Source organism: Passer domesticus, chromosome 11 (assembly GCF_036417665.1).
Source record: "Passer domesticus isolate bPasDom1 chromosome 11, bPasDom1.hap1, whole genome shotgun sequence".
Taxonomy (NCBI): Eukaryota; Metazoa; Chordata; class Aves; order Passeriformes; family Passeridae; genus Passer; species Passer domesticus.
The window spans coordinates 57,935-67,599 of NC_087484.1; positions in this window are offsets into that span (position 1 = coordinate 57,935).

Consider the following 9,665-nt stretch of genomic DNA (forward strand, 5'->3'; position numbering starts at 1 on the left):
GAATAAAGTTGAAGAAAAGAGTCAAATTCTAAATTTCTCAAAGTACATATTTCAATTCTTACAAGGAGCAATGGCTGGGGAAGTTCTGGAGTGGTCAAATGTGTTGTCCAGAACTGGATTGCCTCCTTTGCCTCCACACGGATGGACAGAAGTTACCCCTCCGCATGGGATACATTTTATACTGTGTGTGTAACTACAGGGTGGCTTGAAAGCACTTTTTTCCCTGAATTCTTACAGTTCTAGAGGCAGCACTGTTATTGACACAGGAGAGCCTCTTCACCAAAATGAAAAAAGAAATATTCAGTCCTCAGTAAAAGTACAATTTTAAAACTGACTATGTCTCTGCATGTCAGTTTTCAGACCCATAGCTTGGCTGAGCAAATGAACACTTAGGAAAATCTAAGAAGAATTTTCAGATGTTTAAAAATTTATTTAGAGACAGATAAGAGGCATACTTGTTTATTGTTATTTCAGCCATTAGCACAAGAAAGGTAATGTTATCTAAGTACTGAGGGTTTTTAAGCATCATGCTAAAAGCAAGTGCAATGTAAGATGTGCTGTATATAGACCCACCAAGAATTGTTTCAGCTAATTCCATTCCTTTATTGGAAAATGAGAAGTAACACCGTTAAGGAAAGATGGAGCAGAAAAATCTAATTGAAGCAAAGTGGGATGTAAAGTATCATGCAACCTTAGTGGCCGTACGCCAGTCCAAGCAAAACTGCTGACTGTAACTCTCTTACATACTGCAGTCCAATGGGTTCCTAGCAAGGTCTTGCTATAAGGAGGCTCAGCTAATGCTCTTCTTATTTTCCACAAGTCTTCAGGGCAGATTTTAAGAAATACTGCCAAATATCCACACTTAAGAAAGCACTCTAACATGTCTTCAGACTTCTGCCCCAAATAATTTGTAGCCTTCTTATTCTCTCAGCATTGAAGCCTTTTAAAAATTCATCTCACTTACTGTCCCTGATTTTCTCTCCCCGCTTCACTAGATCATTGTAATCTCCTTGCCAAGAACCCAGAAGAAACATTGTTTTTATTTTTGCAGGCTTCTTCCAATTCTAAAAACTCTTCAGAGCTGAAATTCTTTTCAGCCTTTTGTGCCTTTCAATTTCACTTATTTATGCTATGCCCTTTTCCTTTTTTCTTTCAAGCTTTCCTGTCCTTTACAATCCTTTCCTTTACAGCTTTTCCTGCATTCTCTCTCACTATATAGATGCAGAGAGAATGGTTTTTGCCCCACCGCAAACCCAGCAACCAAGTCTCTGCCCATGTAGTTCAGCTGAGCGCCATCATTATTTGATCTGGCTACTCTCTTCCATTCCATAATAAAATAACTCAGGGAACTAGATGACAGCCTACAGCAACTATTATCTGCTGGTTTTGTTCTCTGTCTTTTCTGAAAAGGAACATTGAGAAATCTAAATAGAGAGTTTCAGCTGCAACTGTAAAGGCTAAAGGTACAGCAAGATGTATATCTCCCTGTGATTAAAACTGGGGTCACTTTTAAACCAATAATAAAAACTTTCCTGGTGCAATGTCCTAACATCCTGAGTAATTCAAAAACTGCAACACAGCAATATAACAGATTCTGAGAGGCCTCAAAATAAGGAAACACTCCTGGTTTGATAATGTAAAGGACACATTTATCATAAGTGTTTGTCACTGAATGTATTCTTAGCAGACTCAGTTGAGTGGAACAAATTTTCAAAGAACTACAAGTCCTGCAGTGGAGTCCCAACAGGAAGTTGAGAAAAGCAGATAGAAGAAAAACAACATTGGAAATCTATATGACTTATGCCTTATGCCCACTTTACTGGTTTGGTCTGATACAAAAGGTCTGGCAACAAAGAAGGGCTGGAAACAATCTCAGTGGGGGCCCTCACATGAGCACATATGTTTAGTTGTCCAGGTTTATTCATAATGTACTTGAGAACCGAACTAGGGTCACCTAGCTGCTGCCAGGAGTTTGTGACAAATGATCTGTACAAATACTGAGAGCCTGCCTGGTCAAATGTTAATAAAGGTTTGTTGTTTTACAGGAGGTTTACTCTTATAAATAGTGTGACTGCTTTAGAAAACCTGGGATGGTCAATAACCTTGTTGCTGCAAAGGAGAGAACCAAAGCTGTAGAAATTGCACTAATTGCTCCTCTTATATCCCAGAACACTTCAGAAGACTGCATGACAGAAGGCAAAAAATACAAGTTTCAGTCCCACTAAGCTCACCAGCATGCAGCCAAAGGTCTAAGTGTCAATGAATATGCATAAGGAGACAAAAGGTGAGAAATGCACTTAGACCAGAAAGCGGATACCAAGATCTGTCACAAAAGCTACATGGCCCTGGAAATGTTTCTGCCTTCACAATCTGCAGAGTAAGACATTCCTATATTAGGGGCTATGAAGATCAGCATTTCTGGCCTGCTTCCTTATATGGTAAGGAATGGTAAGGCTGAAGAGAAACAACAATATAATAGCTCTTAAATCAGTAAAACTTATGTCATTGCTCTTTTCAGTACAGTGGATCCAGTATGCATTCAAGTTTTTCTTCATTCATGTTCTTATCCCTCAAAAATTAATTGTTAGATTTGCATATTATCATAGAATGGCTTGGGTAGAAGAGATCTGAACGATCATCTGGTTCCAACCCCTGCCTCGCATCTGCCATGGGCAGGGATGTCAACCGCTAGAACAGCTTGCTTAGGGCCCCATCCAACCTGACCCGGAACACTTACAGGACTGGGACAAGAGGTATTATGCTGCATCAAACCAGCAGCTAAAAAAAAGAAAAAAACCAAAACAAAACAAAAAACAAAACAAAACAAAACAAAAAAAAACAAACTCCAAAACAAACAACAACAACAAAAAAAAAAAAACAAGCTTTTTAAACCATTCAGAGGTCTAGAGGTCTTCATTGGGTTCAAAAATTATGTGGCAGACCTAAATAAAATTTGCTGACCTATATACAACTTGAAGGCAATTAGGTATATATCAGCTAAATCATCTGAAAGAAAACAGAGCGGACAGCTTTGAAGTAAAGGAGGAGTTAGTAAGGGGATGACACTAGAGACAGTGTTAGGGAACAGAAAGAGGTAGTTTGCCTTATTAACAGAGAAGTTAAAGAGGAGGTTTATTGTGATATGCCATAAAATGAGTAAGGCTACTACTGAGTCCATGGTTTTATTTGAGACTAAAGAATGTCTTGTGTCCAAAAGCTTGTCTACTTTCTTCTACTAAATCAGCTGATCTAGTAAAGACCTCTGCGTGTGATTTCTGTTTCTTGTGTCCTGCTGTATTGTCCATGGTCATGTTTCAATGTCACAGAGATCATATTGAAGTAAGGCGAATTCCACAGCTCGCTCCCCCGTACACTGCAACTGGCACTAAAACTCTATTTGTACCAGCCATGACTAGCTGTGAAGACACATTCGGACACAGGTCTTTGAAGGATATGATGAGCAACAAAAAAAGAATTATAGAGATTTCCCTATGAGAGTTGTTTAATATGAGCAGCTCATAAAAAGCTAGATTAAAAATTGGAAGACCCCTACTTCAATAAACAGTTTATGGTCCTGTCCATCTCCATTTATCATCTTAATACTTTAATGGCCACATTCTCCAGCATGACTCTGCAGTGCGTAAGAGCACTCTTACTGATTATCTGACATCTCCCAATCCTTTCACCTATCACAGATGTCCCAAGTTGCTACCACTGCTGCTGCATCATTTTTTGCTCTTTTGCTCTTCTTTCACCTCTCATCTGAACCAACGCCTAGCTTTGATCTGTCTTAACTCTCCAAGTGCAGTTAACAAGCAATACAAAACAGAAGAGCAGTGTATAAATAGTAATTTTTAGGAAAATGCAGTGCTTTTCCCTTCATTTATATTACTTCAGAACAAAGCTCTGCCATCTCTAATACAAGTAATCACAGAAGGGTGTCATTACAAGTTTACATATAATATTTGAAGACTACCAGTGGCTCCAGATATACCTAAGATGTTAGAAAGAAGAAACACATGATTTTAAGTGAACTTAAAGACATTAAATGTTCCAGGGATGAAGAAGATAATGGAACCAAAACATTTTCTACTATGCTATTCATAAAAGAGAGAGGTTTACTCTTAAAGTAAAGAGAGGATTACTCTTTGCTGTACCTTTTTCTTAATGAAACACATTTTCTCAACATATATTGACATAAATGATTCTGTGCTTTATCCAAATGGGCTTCTTGAACATAACCATTATTGATGTTAAGTGCTTAATAACTACAAGCTAAATGAGTGATGGTCTCTCAGCTGGACCATTATAACCATTAAAACTTTAAATAAAACAATTTTCAACTTATGTACAAAGTGGGATGTTTGTAGTATTTTTTAAGCAAGAATCATGCCACAAATAATTCTGTAGTATAGCTTTTTTAAAAAGCAAAAAAAAAAAAAAAACCCCAAAACATTTAAAAGAAAAATATCATCTGGGGATTTCTACTACAAAATTTTTATTCCTTTTATAATAGAGAATACAGCAATAAAATCCAGAAACTTTGTAGCAGTCATCCCTATGGGATCTAAAATATTCAGAACATCCCTTGATAATGGCTATTAGAAGACTATATGGGATCCCTTAAATAATAAAAAGTATGCCTTAAATTTTTCCTGAAACACTAAAAATTTCATTTTAATCAGGGCTTCTGCGGAAGATACTGGGGAATATAGAATGAGAAAGCTCTGTAGCCTTCTAACAAAATGTTAAAGTTAACCACTGAAGTTCACATCATACCCAAGATGTTATAGTCAGAAGCATTGCAGGGCTTCTAAAAAATTTAAGTAATAATGGAAGATATAAATTCAGCCACAAAATTAGTACTGAAAAACTCTAAGGTTCAAAATGCACTCAAATCCATCTGCTTTGTAACTTAAGTGTCACCCAAAAGAACTATATCAGTGTAAACTGTTATACCAAACTGATCTTCATAGGCTATAGCTGCATCAAAATATAAACAGTCACTAGCAAAATTGTCAGAAAAAAAGCAAACAGAGCTTAGGCCTTCTTACTCTGTCACTCATGGATTTTAGAACAACCAACCAAGTGTCCTTTCATCCCCTGTTTGTACTATTAAATTTATCTTCCTATGAGCAACTAATGTAAAGAATGCAGGGCATGGGTAATGTGATTGCTGTTGCCCAGCCCAGTGAACAGAACTGCTGCATCTGCATTGTGAACAATCTGGAAGCTGTGGGGAAACATTGATGAAAATCCTGATAAAAGACAATGAAAAAATAACTGGACTGTACAGTGAGAAAAGCATGAGTGTTGTTTCAATGTTTGCACAGGATAAATAATGCTATGGCCTGTATTAACTATGCTGCTGGAAAATCATCACTGAGCCACACCTGATACACATGGATCAATTAATAAGAGAAGACATTGTCAAAATACTTATGTCCAGCTTCCTAACTTAGTCCCAAAATATTTTTAAGAAACCCATTTCATACAGCATATACTGCAAGGCAGCTATATTTGACAGCTATTGTAACTATGAGAGAGTGTAAAATTAAGGCTTAATCTTTTAACATGTGCACATTTTCTTGGAATTATGCATGTGAGACAGCAAACATACCCAGCACAGCCAATATGACAGAGCAAGAAGTTGTTTTCCACTGAATTTCAACAGAAAAACAATTCTTTATCTCTTCTCTAAGTGAAATACTTCTTGCTGTAAGTGAAATTTACAGCACTACAGCACACAATCAGCGGGATTGAGGCACTCATAAGACTGACTCAGCACTCCTTTAACAGTTCACCAAATACATTTTTTATGCCCAGCCTAAGTGTTTCTTAGTACTGTGACAAAACCTCTGTCCTTCAGCACGTTTGACATCAGATTTAGCAGAGATGGGATTTCATACCTACAGACCATATTGTGCAATGATGGTTTTGACAACAAGGACTTCTGATCAGCATCTTATATCCTAGTCTAATGGCCTTTTTCTAATGCAAACCCACACATCCTAAGATAAAGCTCTGCTTAAAGAAGACCATACTAACTAACCCTTGAGCACACTGGCATTGTTAGGTCAAGAACCCAGGAATCTGTACCTCTAGGTTCACATCATTCAGCTCTGATGTCAGTGAGGTCAGGTGCAGAATTTGTTACACCACAGATCTATACTGCTGACGTTCTGTGGAATCCTGAGGAATTAGACCAGCGTTACCCAAACTGATGGGGTCATGCTGAAATAATTTCTTTGAGGTCAATTAAAATGACTTCCCAGGCAATGTTGCTATTGCTTCATGCTAGCAGAAACTGCAAATTCTCTGCCCATTTAATCTGAAAAATGAGACCTATGATCACTTCAGTAAAAAAATAAATGTAGTAATGGTTAAATGATCAGAGATGGGGAATTAATACTTATGTAGATTTTTGACAACTATAATTGATGAGCATTATTATTAGTGTATCATCTCTATAGTAATAGTCTAGTCCTACACAAAGCCTCTGGCTTTGTCTAGTTCAAAGAGGAGACTGAGGAGCAACCTCATTGCTCCCTGCAGGTTCCTGAGGAAGGGGTGTGGAGGGGAAGGTGCTGGGCTCTTCCGCCTGGGAGCTGGGGACAGAATGCCTGAGAATGGCTCAAAGCTTTTCCAGGGGAGATTCAGACTAGACATTATCTGGAAGCATTTCTTTACCAAGAGAGTGGTGAAACACTGGAACCAGCTTCCTAAAAAAGATGGTTGATGCCCCAGGTACATCAGTGTTAAGAGGCAGTTGGATTGTGCCCTTAATAATATTCTTTAATAATGTTTCAGCCCTGAAGTGGTAAGGCAATTGAACTAGATGAGCAGTGTTGATCCTTTCCAAATGAACTATTCTATTCTAGTCTAGTCTAGTCTAGTTTAGTCCTCATGTTATTACACTTTAGTTGGGAAAGAGGTCAAAGCATCTCAACTCAGTGATACTAAGATTTTTCAAAAGGCAGTACCTGTATTCACTTAATATTAATCATAAATGCCATTCCCAGTATATCACCCTGATTAAAAAAAAAAAAAAAAAAAAAGTTAATTACTTGGCCTAGACTGGAGGAAATATTAGCTTGAAATTCAACAAAAATCTAGCATGGAACAGAAGCATTGCTGTAAGTCAGAGTAACTTGGTGGAAGTACTGCCACTGCTTCTTCTCAAATCCCTGATAAAATTTCTCGAGAACTTTGCATCTCCAGGAATTCTATCATCTGCTAGTTTTTTAAGTATTAAAAGTTTTAGCACTTCCTGTAGTAAGGAAGTGTTCAGGTGAGATACTAGAATTTTTTCTATTTTGAGAGTTTAAAATTCTGGTTTGTGAAGGTAAGAAATCATAAGAGTTATTTTTACCTACTGAGGTAGAATACAGATAGAATTCGGATACATGATTTCAACTTCCCTGTGCAAATATAGAGCAAGAGAGTGTTTACTGTTTCAAATCAAGTGGTAAGGAGAGCAAACAAAGAGAAATACATAGCTGTCCTGCCTGTACTTATCACCACGGCAAATGACAAGTGGAACTGGTAATAAACCCATGCTTTCTGCTCTCACCCATATGTCCTGGTCAGTAGGTCTTGTGGCCTCCCATCCCAAAAGAATCACTAGAAAAGGAGAGCAGGCAAAGATGAAGCAGAGGGCAAGTTAGAAGAAAAACACAACACACACCTACCATATTTAGTGTATTTGCCAAAGGAAAGGAGGCTTATAAATCAGTTGTACATGGTTCTGTGTTCCTCAGTGATACTTAACCTTTTCATTAAGTATAGGAAAGCAGTGGGAGCTTTCAGCATTAGAACTTTTGAACAGTCTTGAAAAGAGAGGTGAGAGAGGCAACTATTTCTCCAATGCATCAATTTTCTTCTTAATAGATACCAAGTTAATCATTCAACCAGGAGAAAGCTTCTACTGTAACTTGCTTGCATTGCAGATCACTGAGAATCCACCCAAAAGACAATACAAGAGAAACTGAGATCTACTCACTTCCCTGCTTAGAGGAATGTTAATTTTATTGTGCTAGCTAGAAGAAATTACAAGAATTCCTCAATCCACTAAACATCTGTTCACTGAAATGCATAAATAACATGAACCAAACAAATTACAGAGCCCAGCTTTTTAGAAAACTATCACATTTATCTAGCAGGTGGATTTTTTAATTTTTTTTTTAAGAAAACAAGGCCAGAACTATAATTGGCCTTGGGATGGGCAAAGAGAATATCTGTTAGAAAAGCAGAATATGAAAAGCTGAAATAAGTTAGAGTGACAACATAATATTTTGATTATTCAAATAGAAATGTGAAAGCCTTTTCAGTCCTATTGGAGGAAGTTACATTACATTGAAATCCTAGCACTGGGAAAAAATTGTGCCACACTTTAAAATTCTATGCAGACTACTGTAAGTACTCAATAACTGTTCAGTCTAACTTCACAGTAAGGTCGAAGTGAGAAGGGCTTCAAAAAGAGGAGGGCATGACCCAGAACAGTTTTTGCCATCAGGGAAGTTTGTGACAACTTCAGGGCAAGACAGAGATGGCTAGACAAAAATGAAATCAAATCTCTCAATACCGTGTTGAATTGGGCTACGTTCTTTTCACCTATCTATGCACTTCACACCATTTAGGCCTCTTTCCTAACCAGACATATAACCATTTTGATGTTGTAAAAACTGAATTCTAATACTTTAAACTTGGACTGGATATGTCGAATTGATTCTTCTGTGTTGTTTTTTAAAATTTTTTCCCCTGGATTTTGCAGAGGCAGAAATAATGTTTAATTCTGAAACCATCTCTACAATGTTTTATTAACTTAATGGTTGGACTCACTGTGCACATTTGCAAAATTGTAATTGTAATCAAGTGGCTAATCATGTACTTTAGAAGTTTACACTAAACAGTCCTGTTACAGGGATAGCAGTTTCTCTTAATACTATGTAAATCCTAACTATATTTCAAAGCTACTCCTTAGTACTTGGTGTTTTGAAATGCCTTTTTAATTACATTATAAACAAGTTCCTATTAAAATAACACTATTAGTCATTAAGAATAGGACATTTTATAATGTATAAGGGCAATTGGACTTCTGTGACATGCATGGTGATCAAATTTTTTAATTGCATGATGACAGGATTGTTTTCCATAGGGCTTTCACCTTGTTCAGTGTGCCAGTATTCACTTAATGAGCTGCTATGCAGCACTCAGTCCATTCTTTCTGAATGCTGTCTCTTAATCCAGCAAAATCTATTCCTTCTCCCTCCTCACTAGGTTTTTATCAAGTCTTATTGTGTGCTGACAAGTAACAGTTTCCCTGGTTAGTTCCCATCCTCATATGTTACTTATCTTTTACTTACTCTTAAATTTATTCCCTTCCATAGAAACTGAGGCTTAGCTGGTTTTTTTTGCTCAGCCTAACCTAGGCGTAGATGCATTCCTATCCTAGTTATCATCTCAGAAGAGCTTTTCCTGAGCATTCTTCTCTTTTCTGTGAGCTTTTTTTCCATCTATCCTCATGATCTTTTCTTCCATTTGTACTGGAAGCCAATGAGATACCTGTTTCTCAGGTTCTTCCTGTGACTTTTCCCTTCACGTTACGGAGAAAGAAGTATAAACAGTCAGTAAAAAGGCACAGATGTACATGCAATCACGTCTCT